The sequence below is a fragment of the Liolophura sinensis genome, chromosome 1, assembly GCF_032854445.1.
Source record: "Liolophura sinensis isolate JHLJ2023 chromosome 1, CUHK_Ljap_v2, whole genome shotgun sequence".
Taxonomy (NCBI): domain Eukaryota; kingdom Metazoa; phylum Mollusca; class Polyplacophora; order Chitonida; family Chitonidae; genus Liolophura; species Liolophura sinensis.
In genome coordinates, this window is record NC_088295.1 from 31,131,418 (window position 1) to 31,141,326 (window position 9,909).

The window sequence follows — 9,909 nt, forward strand, 5'->3', positions numbered from 1 at the left end:
TTAATACAGATGCTGTGACTTTAAGATAGTTTTGAGGATAAAACGTATCATTCAGAACATATGGGGTTTTAATTACTGTTGATGTCATTTTTATTTTCCAAATCAACTGGTAATAATATAATGTGGTGTTATGGCAATAAAACTGCTGTGTTGCTGGGTATAAAGACCATGCTGTCTCTACCATATGTGTATTCCGGTTGATTTTAACAATGATGATATATGTTTGCATGCATGCATATGTTAACTATTTGCAAAATGATTTACCTGAAAATCTTCCTTGAAAAGAATGTTCTGTGGTTTTCAACATGAAATTGTACCTGTGAGGATGGAGGCACATGTATAAACCACATGTACATGTACCTCTGTGATGTAAAAATTAAAAACAAGCATCACACCTCTCTATTTATTCTGTTCTGGGACTTTCCCAGGTATGATAGTTAAGCTGACTCCTACCTAGAGCGAGATGAACAGAATTTTAATGATGCATCTCTTTTCTTACTGAACCTTGACAATACAGCTTTGGATATCCTCACATTTTGAATGCTCTGACAATACAGCTTTGGATATCCTTACGTTTCAAAGGCCCTGACAATACAGCTTTGGATATCCTCACAATTTGAATTACCAGAAAGCATGATTAGCATCCTAGATATCCAAAATAGATCATATAAATACCGAATCTATATTTCCATCACCAATTCTCTTTAAGTTTTTGCTGAATTAAGTAATAACAGCAACTTTGTTTCTTGATTCTGTACGCATGTGATTGTGGAAGGAGATGTGCTCGGATTATCTATATACATATCTGCACTGAGTGATGTACTCTTTCCTGGATATCATCTAGCTGTCCTCTCTTCATTTTCAGACTTCTGCTTTCTTATCAAATTTTTGTGATAATAAACTTATAGAGCAGCTGATCTGATTTGTTCACGTAATAAATGTACCATAGTTTTACCATCTACGCCATTAGTCAAACCCCAGTGTGTGATCCAATGCAAATGTGGAATGAGCCTAATGATGGAATTTGTAAATTCTTTGTTAAATTTCCTTGTAGATTTTGTGAGACTGTTGAGCTGTGTTACCACTTTAAATTCTGGTTGTATTGTGGTATAATATAGCTGGGAGAAAATTCAGTCTGATTAATGACACTATTTATGAGATCTGTACCATCATGAACGTTTTATCTCCATTTTTACATGTTGTGCCTAGCATGTATGTGAATAAAACAATACTGACGTAAATTCTCCGTCTGTTTTTCATTGAATTCCTTTTTGCGGGAATGCATACAGCTGGCTTGTTCTTTCCGAAGAGGTTTATTGTTTTATACACTGCATCATTTTAAGAGAACATACCAGAGATTTTGGGCAAAAAAATCACCCGTCACAAAATAGTTACTCTGAGGCTCTATTACGTCTTTACATGTGTTGACATTCAAAATTGGTAATAAAGTCCCTCAAATTTGTGAAGCGAGTCACATAAAACTTTGTCAAACTTTAGAATCATGCTAACATTAAATAGTACATGCACAAGTCTGATATTTACTGAAAGGCAATAATCTGAGCTATTCTTGGTGAATACAGAAAATTTCATGTGGATTTTTTGGCCGAAAATCTCAGGGAGCAGTGTTTTAGATTACTAGGCCCTATGTGTGTAGCCACTGTGAACTGTAGACATCCAGTGCTAATTACTATCGTTCGTCGTCATATGACTGAAAAATTGTTGAGCACGACGTTAAACCTCAAGCACTCACTCACTAATTATTATCATAGATTCAACAGGTGTTCAATCATCTGATAACATCACAGCCGATACCAGTACCGTAGTCCCACAAGTGAAGCCTGATTTAACAATGTACTAATGTACCGAGCAGGTTTGTATTGCTTGGTATGTTAGTGCACCGCCAGATCAGTTGAGCCACACACATGCGGTAACCAGTACCGATGATAGGAATTATCTGTGATACAGAAATTAAAAAAGATTTGGATCCCCTGACAATTCAGCTAACTGAGAAACCTTGTATCTTAATATACTACTACCTGAGAAATAAATCTTGGCAGAGAAACTTGTATGTTTTCTTGGAACTGCTTTTCACTGATCCATCAGGTGATTCTGCGATCAAACAAATGAGACAATTGTCCAGTCAATATGGAAGTTCTGTGTGAAACACATTGCCATCCAACAACTACATATGTTTCCAAAAATGATTAAGCTGTCTCAGTTAATTTGCCGACCTATAAATATAGAATTAGTTATTAGGGTAGGCCTATTTTAGTTGCCAAAGTTAAGCAGAGCACTAGCCCAATAAGCCTGACAGTTGATGGTAATATTAGTAGGCCTACTGTGGTATTTTTTAAAGACGGTAAAATCTCTCATTGTAAAAAATCAGCAACAAACTCACGAGGATGTGCGGAGAAGAGGTTATCTGTTGGAGAAAAACAGTACAGTCGGAGACATGGTAGTAAGAATATTAAACCAAATTAAGCCAGACAATAAATGATACAGCATGTGTCAAACAATGACTGAAACAGTCCCCCTGTTACAGGGGAGCTAACTCTTAAGTGAACTGTTCCACATATGGATGGGGAATTATTTCCCTTGTTAATACTAAAGGCTCGAACACTCCAAACACGTTTATAAGGAAAATCATGAGAGGAGAGGGAGGGGGGGAGTATCTCGTTAGAACCATTGAAAGGATTATGTGACACCAAGTACTGCGTGACAAAATAAATAAGATAAAATGGATTATCTAATAGCGAACACCATAGGTGGCGCTATATCACCTGGAAGGTAGTGGCGCTCCAAAAGCTTGCTTTCAACACAGTGTACACCCTTTTTCGAAAGAAAACTGACTGCTTTTGTAAGACAGAAGATGGACAGTTACCAAAAGAGGTACCCGGCGATAAGTCTGTTCTAGAGAATAAACATTTATAAATAATAGTCAAATCTTCAGCGTCTAACTATAGAGACACATACACATATATATGCATGCCGAATGTGCGTGCACCTTCAAAGTTTTGATACCGTACCTCAAAACACCAGGGGCCGAGGTTGTTAGCGTCGCTGTGAGTTCAAGTCCAGCACATGCTTGGCTCCGTTCAGTCCCTGCCCAGTTTCCTCCCACCATGATGAACTTGGCTGGTTCCGCCAAACAAAGGAGTTGAAATAGCCACCTGGTGCTATCTACAACCCAACCTCTAGGCTTAGACGTAGTAGGCCTAAATCATGTGACAGCCTGCCACGATAAACAATTTTTTTTAACATGAAACATGCTATTTATTTAATGGAAACAACATGTTGAAACCAAGCTTCACACATTTCTTCACCAGTAATTATTGTCCCTGTTTTGTACCTATACAGATTGTTATTAAAGATTGTTGGAGTATAAATTACATGTATATATTATACAAGTGAGGTTGTGGTTAAAGGCCTTTGTCTTTCAGTTGCTAGTACATACGGGGTATGGATTCAATCCTAGGCTTGGACAGGGAATTTGTCACAGCAACCTGCGTATGATCGTGGGTTTTCCCCTTGGCTCTGCCCAGTTACCTCTCACCAAACGCTGGCCACTGTCTTATAAGCAAACTATTCTTGAGTGTGGTACAGTGTAAAACACCAGTCAAATAAATTAATAAATATACCGGTACACTGTTTCTTAAACCACGTCAAATAAGCATATTATACAGCGTGAAATAACGATCATAGAAATATGATTCTTATTACAGGGTGTTCATGCCAAAAAACCCTCAATATTTGTCAGGAATGATACTGGCTGGTGTTCATCATATACAAGTGAAAAAGTCAGTGAACTGCTCCTTTCTGAGAAAATGTTTCAAGTGGAAGGATGCGAACCAGTTTTCTACTCTCCTGCAGTAGGTAAGCAGTAGGCAGTAAATTCAAAATGTCAGTACATTGGCATACAAATAGCTTATTGTATGGTGAACATTGTTGAGGTCACTGGTCTAAATTTGACTGTATAGCAAGAACAAGTGAAGAGATGCATGATCACTGTGGACAGAATGCCCTGGAATTATGATTTTGGTGGATTATGCTCTGAACACTAGCTCAGTGTCTTAAAGGAAAAGACCTCTAAAAAATCAAAGTAGCTATCACTAAATAGCCACTTCAAAAGTATGCGCAAATACACTATCATTTCTTTTTTAGATTTTTGTTAAAGGAGTTAAAGGCGCTCAAACATTTGAATTCTAAGGTGGGCTTTAAGGACCATACTATCAGAGATAGGAACTCTGATGTCACAGGAAGTTTATCCAACTCTAACCACGACACTGAATGTTGGAATAACTCTTTTTACCTATGAGTAAAACAATAATGAAATTCCTTCCTACACTGAACATCACGAAAAAACAAAAATGGTGATTTGACATGAGAGTTCCTAGATTTCGTCATTAGGGCTCATATAGCCCACCATATTATTCAAATATTTGATTGCCTTTCAACACTTTTAAAAATCTAAAAAAATAAATGAAAGCATATTTATGCATAGTTTTCAGTTGTCTGTGTGTTGAAACCTTACTTTATATTTTAACTTTCTTTTACTTCAAAGCTGGAAATGGTGTCGCCACTATAAGTATAATATCTTAATTCCTCAACCTTGTCCCGTATAAAGGAGCAAATTTCATTGGTCGGACTGGCTAATTTCCAGGCTTCGCCAAAAACAAAATATTATCAGTCTACACATGATAATGGTTTCAGAATATGCTTAAGTAAGCACCATGCAAACATCCGAAAAGGTTGAAGAATTACAGTAGCTGTTCAAGTCATTCTGCAGTGCAGGACTTTAGGTGATGATAAAATGTGTGAATAATTTAACAGATTACACATGATTAACAATGAGAACTATTAAGATGTATGAATGATGAAATTTCAGGTGCACTGAGTGTGACATAGCATTTGTAAGCTTAGACATTCTGAATGTTGGAAAATGGCACCTTAAGATAACAAACCTTATATTGATTCCCATACGTGTTTTACAAAAGACAGGAAATTCAACTTGGATAAAAAGCACTCAAATGATACTCAGAACATGAAATGAGTTTTGTGGTCACTGCAGACATTATTTTTTTTTTTTAAAATTGATCTGTTCTATTTGCCAAGCCATTTGTCAAGCTTTCACCAGCAAGCATTTCCTGCACCCTTGAATTTTGGCCTCACAAATCACAATTGTTAATAATGGCAATCGTGGCACTGCTGAAGCATTTAATGCTGTGCTGATCATGAGTCACATCACTGACATCCCTCAGGAATTAATCATGTTCTGGCCGTTAGTTACACGATCGTATTATTGTTCTCCATTTTGGACTGGCTGAAAAGATATTATTAGACGCATATCTTTAGTATTAGACTGGTAATGGTGGCACAAATGAGCAGACATGCTGGAATTCTGTAACTATCTGTATCAGCACACTTTGTCTCATATTTAAGTCAGGTGTTCATATTCTATAATTACTGAAATGAATTTCACATACATGTATTTAAGATCCTGTCAAGTACGGTATCAAAGAAATAAATTCATTGTAAACTTCCAATATATTTAGGCCAACTGCAGATGCCAGAAGAAACAGTTACTGGTAATTTCTCTTTTCAATGTTGCTAATTTCTAATAGCATTTACCGCCTTTTCTTCAACAAATTACACATAAAGGATGAGATGTATGAAGTTTGAATAACCCTTTCCATAAGATGCCCAAGAGACCATGGTGAATGGCTTTATGTGCTTTAATGAAGGCATTATTTGCCTTATATTGTTAATATAATAATGTTATAATGTTAATATTAATAAATTTGTAAAATTAATAGCGTGATGATTAAGAAAATAATAAAAAGCATTTAGCCTGCATGTTTGTACTTTCCTCGTACAATATGAATTGTAGGCCTGTTATGGTTTTGTACTTTATTGTTAAATATCATACATAATCACATTTATGCATGTAGAGGCCTTCATGGTTGAGTTGCTTGGTGTGCCAGCACAGCGCAATGACCCAGGAGCCTCTAAACCATGCAGTCAATCTGAGTTCAAGTCCAGCTTAAGCTGGCTTCCACTCCTTCTGTAAGTGGGAAGGTCTGCTAGCAACCTGCAGATGGTTGTGGTTTTCCCCCGGGCTCTGTCGGGTTTCCTGCCACCATGTTGCTGGCGGCTGTCATATAAGTGAAATATTTTTGAGCATGTAAGAATAAAGAATTTAGAGTCAACGGCAATCATATAAATAAATAAAACGATTTAATGCATGTATAATTTCAGCTACCAGAACACTCCAAATGACACAGGACAGTGGAACATGGGACACATGAATAATGCCGTCTATCAGAGAAGAGTGATTCTACTGTCTACAGTCATTTTCCATGAAGTACGAGGAAGTGTGGTAAGTTTTATGTAAATTTATTCATTTTATTTGATTGGTGTTTTACACCGTACTCAAGAATATTTCACTTATACCACAGCGGCCAGCATTACTGTGGGAGAAAACCGGGCAAAGCCCGGGGGAAACCTACGACCATCCGCAGGTTGCTGACAGACCTTCCCATGTACGGCCCGAGAGGAAGTCAGCATGAGGTGGACTTGAACTCACAGCGACCACATTGGTGAGAGGCTTCTGGGTCATTACTAGCTAACCAACTGAGCCACGGAAGCCCCCAGTTTATGTAAATAAGGTTTGTGCAAAAGGTATGAAAAAGGTTGTGAATGGACATCATTATATTTATCAGCGGCAGCAATAAGGCCATGGCTGTACCACTTTTCATCAAAAAGGAAAAAAAAAACATAAGTAAAGTAAAGTAAAGTCAAATCAATTTTATTTATTTATTTGATTGGTGTTTTACGCGGTACTCAAGAATATTTCACTTATACAACTGCGGCCTGCATTATGATGGAAGGAAACCAGGCAGAGCCTGGGGGAAACCACAACTATCCGCAGGTTGCTGTAGGCCTTCCCACTTACGGCCGGAGAGGAAGCCAACATGAGATGGACTTGAACTCACAGCGACAGCATTGGTGAGAGACTCCTGGGTCATTACACTGTGCTAGCGCACTAACCAACTGAGCCACGGAGGCCCCCAAACCAATTAAATGACGACCAACTAAATGAAAGCCCATGCACACACATGTTAACTGTAGACCACATCTCTAAGAGTCTAGCATGCATCACTAAGCTTCCGGGGAGAGGGGGGGAGGGGGGGGGGGGGGAAGGTGGCCACTCGATGCTGTGATGACTGTACCACTTTCAAATTGCTTCAGACAAGCTTGTTTATTCATTTATTTAAGTAGCCAAGACATAGCCAAGAATATTTCACTTACACGATGGTGGCTAGCATTATGGTGGGAGGAAATCAGGTAGAGCCGGGGGAAAACCCATAACAAACCGCAAGTGGATGGCAGACCTTCAAACCATTGACTGCAACAGGAACCCGCATGAGCTGGACTTGAACTCCAGCTCATGCTATTAAACCTTCTGGGTGATGAGATATTGATGTCATTTTAAGATGATCATATAATGATTTTGACACAGAATCCTTGGAGCCATCTCAGATTAGCTCAAAGCTTCCTGATTTATGATATATGTTGCATTTTACACACATGTGTTTATGTGTACCATACCTGATCTGTCACCTCTTTTATTTCTAATATATGCATGTACACAAATTGATCTCATGAAAACAGATGTGATCTGGAAGAGCAAAACTTTGGCAGCAGGAAAAAAAAATTAATCATGATGTCACAAAAACAGAACATTAGTTTTCACACAATAACAATGTGTTTTGTAAATAAGGGAACTGCAGAGTCCATAAAGCTGTACGAGGTATTCATATGTTGCTGCTGGAAAAGATGTACTAGTTATTCATTTCTGCTGCTAGAAAAGCTGTACCAGGTATTCATGTGCTTCTGTTAGAAAAGCTGTACTAGGTATTTGTTTGCTGCTGCTAGAAAAGCTGTATTAGGTATTCATATGTTGCTGCTGGAAAAGCTGTACTAGGTATTCATTTCTGCTGCTAGAAAAGCTGTACTAGGTATTCATGTGCTGCTACTAGAAAAGCTGAACTAAGTATTCATATGCTGCTGCTGCTAGAAAAGCTGTACTAGGTATTCATGTGCTGCTGCTAGAAAAGCTGTACTAGGTATTCATGTGCTGCTGCTAGAAAAGCTGTACTAGGTATTCATTTCTGCTGCTAGAAAAGCTGTACTAGGTATTCATGTGCCGCTACTAGAAAAGCTGAACTAAGTATTCATATGCTGCTGCTGCTAGAAAAGCTGTACTAGGTATTCATGTGCTGCTGCTAGAAAAGCTGTACTAGGTATTCATGTGCTGCTACTAGAAAAGCTGAACTAAGTATTCATATGCTGCTGCTGCTAGAAAAGCTGTACTAGGTATTCATGTGCTGCTGCTAGAAAAGCTGTACTAGGTATTCATGTGCTGCTGCTAGAAAAGCTGTACTAGGTATTCATATGTTGCTGCAAGAAAAGCTGTGGAAAATGTTAATTCACAGCTATTCCTAATAGCCATCTTTAAAAAATTCTTTGTTGGGGGTGACACAATGCAATTGTGTATATTTCCCAAACATGGTCACTACTTTCAGTTACCAATCATATATAGATGTAGCGCTGAGATTTTTTTAACAAAATTTTCTCAATGAATTCTTCACATTCCTTCTTGTTGTTGTTTTTTTTTTCACTCATGCAGGTTGATCATTTCAGTTGAGTAATGAAGGAATTATTGTCAGATTTGGATCATAGAAAATATTAAATTTGGTGTGTGTGTGTGGGGGGGGGGGGGGCTTGAAAATACCAATGGCAACCCAAGTGATGAAGAGGGTACTGCTGTACATAACTTGTGACATCCAACTGAGAGGTATATCTACCATCAGTACACATACAGATAGCTTCTCTGCCCACCAACTGTCAAAGGAAATGGGACGGGCCAGACTAATTTCCTTTGAACATGGCTTTGAGGGAAAAATGACAAGTTCGACGTGATCATTACCAATGCACAGTGGTCACTTACCCTGTGGCTAGCTGTGAAGCATTCACCCTCTCCCACGTTCACCCTCTCCCACGTTCACCCTCTCCCACGTTCACCCTCTCCCACGTTCACCCTCTCCCACATTCACCCTCTCCCACGTTCACCTTCTCCCACGCTCGCCCTCTCCCACATTCACCCTCTCCCATATTCACCCTCTCCCACGCTCGCCCTCTCCCACGTTCACACTCTCCCACGTTCACCTTCTCCCACGTTCACCCTCTCCCACATTCACCCTCTCCCACATTCACCCTCTCCCATGTTCACCCTCTCCCACGTTCACCCTCTCCCACATTCACCCTCTCCCACGTTCACCTTCTCCCACGCTCGCCCTCTCCCACATTCACCCTCTCCCACATTCACCCTCTCCCACGCTCGCCCTCTCCCACGCTCGCCCTCTCCCACGTTCACCCTCTCCCATATTCACCCTCTCCCACGCTCGCCCTCTCCCACGTTCACCCTCTCCCACGTTCACCTTCTCCCACGTTCACCCTCTCCCACATTCACCCTCTCCCACGTTCACCCTCTCCCACGTTCACCTTCTCCCACGTTCACCCTCTTCCACGTTCACCCTCTCCCACGTTCACCCTCTCCCACGTTCACCCTCTCCCACATTCACCCTCTCCCACGTTCACCTTCTCCCACGCTCGCCCTCTCCCACATTCACCCTCTCCCACATTCACCCTCTCCCACGCTCGCCCTCTCCCACGCTCGCCCTCTCCCACGTTCACCCTCTCCCACATTCACCCTCTCCCACGTTCACCCTCTCCCACATTCACCCTCTCCCACGCTCGCCCTCTCCCACGTTCACCCTCTCCCACGCTCGCCCTCTCCCACGTTCACCCTCTCCCATATTCACCCACTCCCACATTCACCTTCTCCCA

General features: G+C 40.2%; 1 long non-coding RNA gene across 1 annotated transcript; it reads right to left on the minus strand.

Moving 5' to 3' along the window:
* Window positions 1-2,049: 2,049 nt before the first annotated feature.
* LOC135468913 (uncharacterized) lies at window positions 2,050-3,188 on the minus strand. The gene is made up of 3 exons (XR_010444266.1): window positions 3,027-3,188; window positions 2,399-2,422; window positions 2,050-2,109 (listed from the first exon to the last, which is right to left on the minus strand). It is a non-coding gene; the product is annotated as an uncharacterized LOC135468913 (long non-coding RNA).
* Window positions 3,189-9,909: the final 6,721 nt, after the last annotated feature.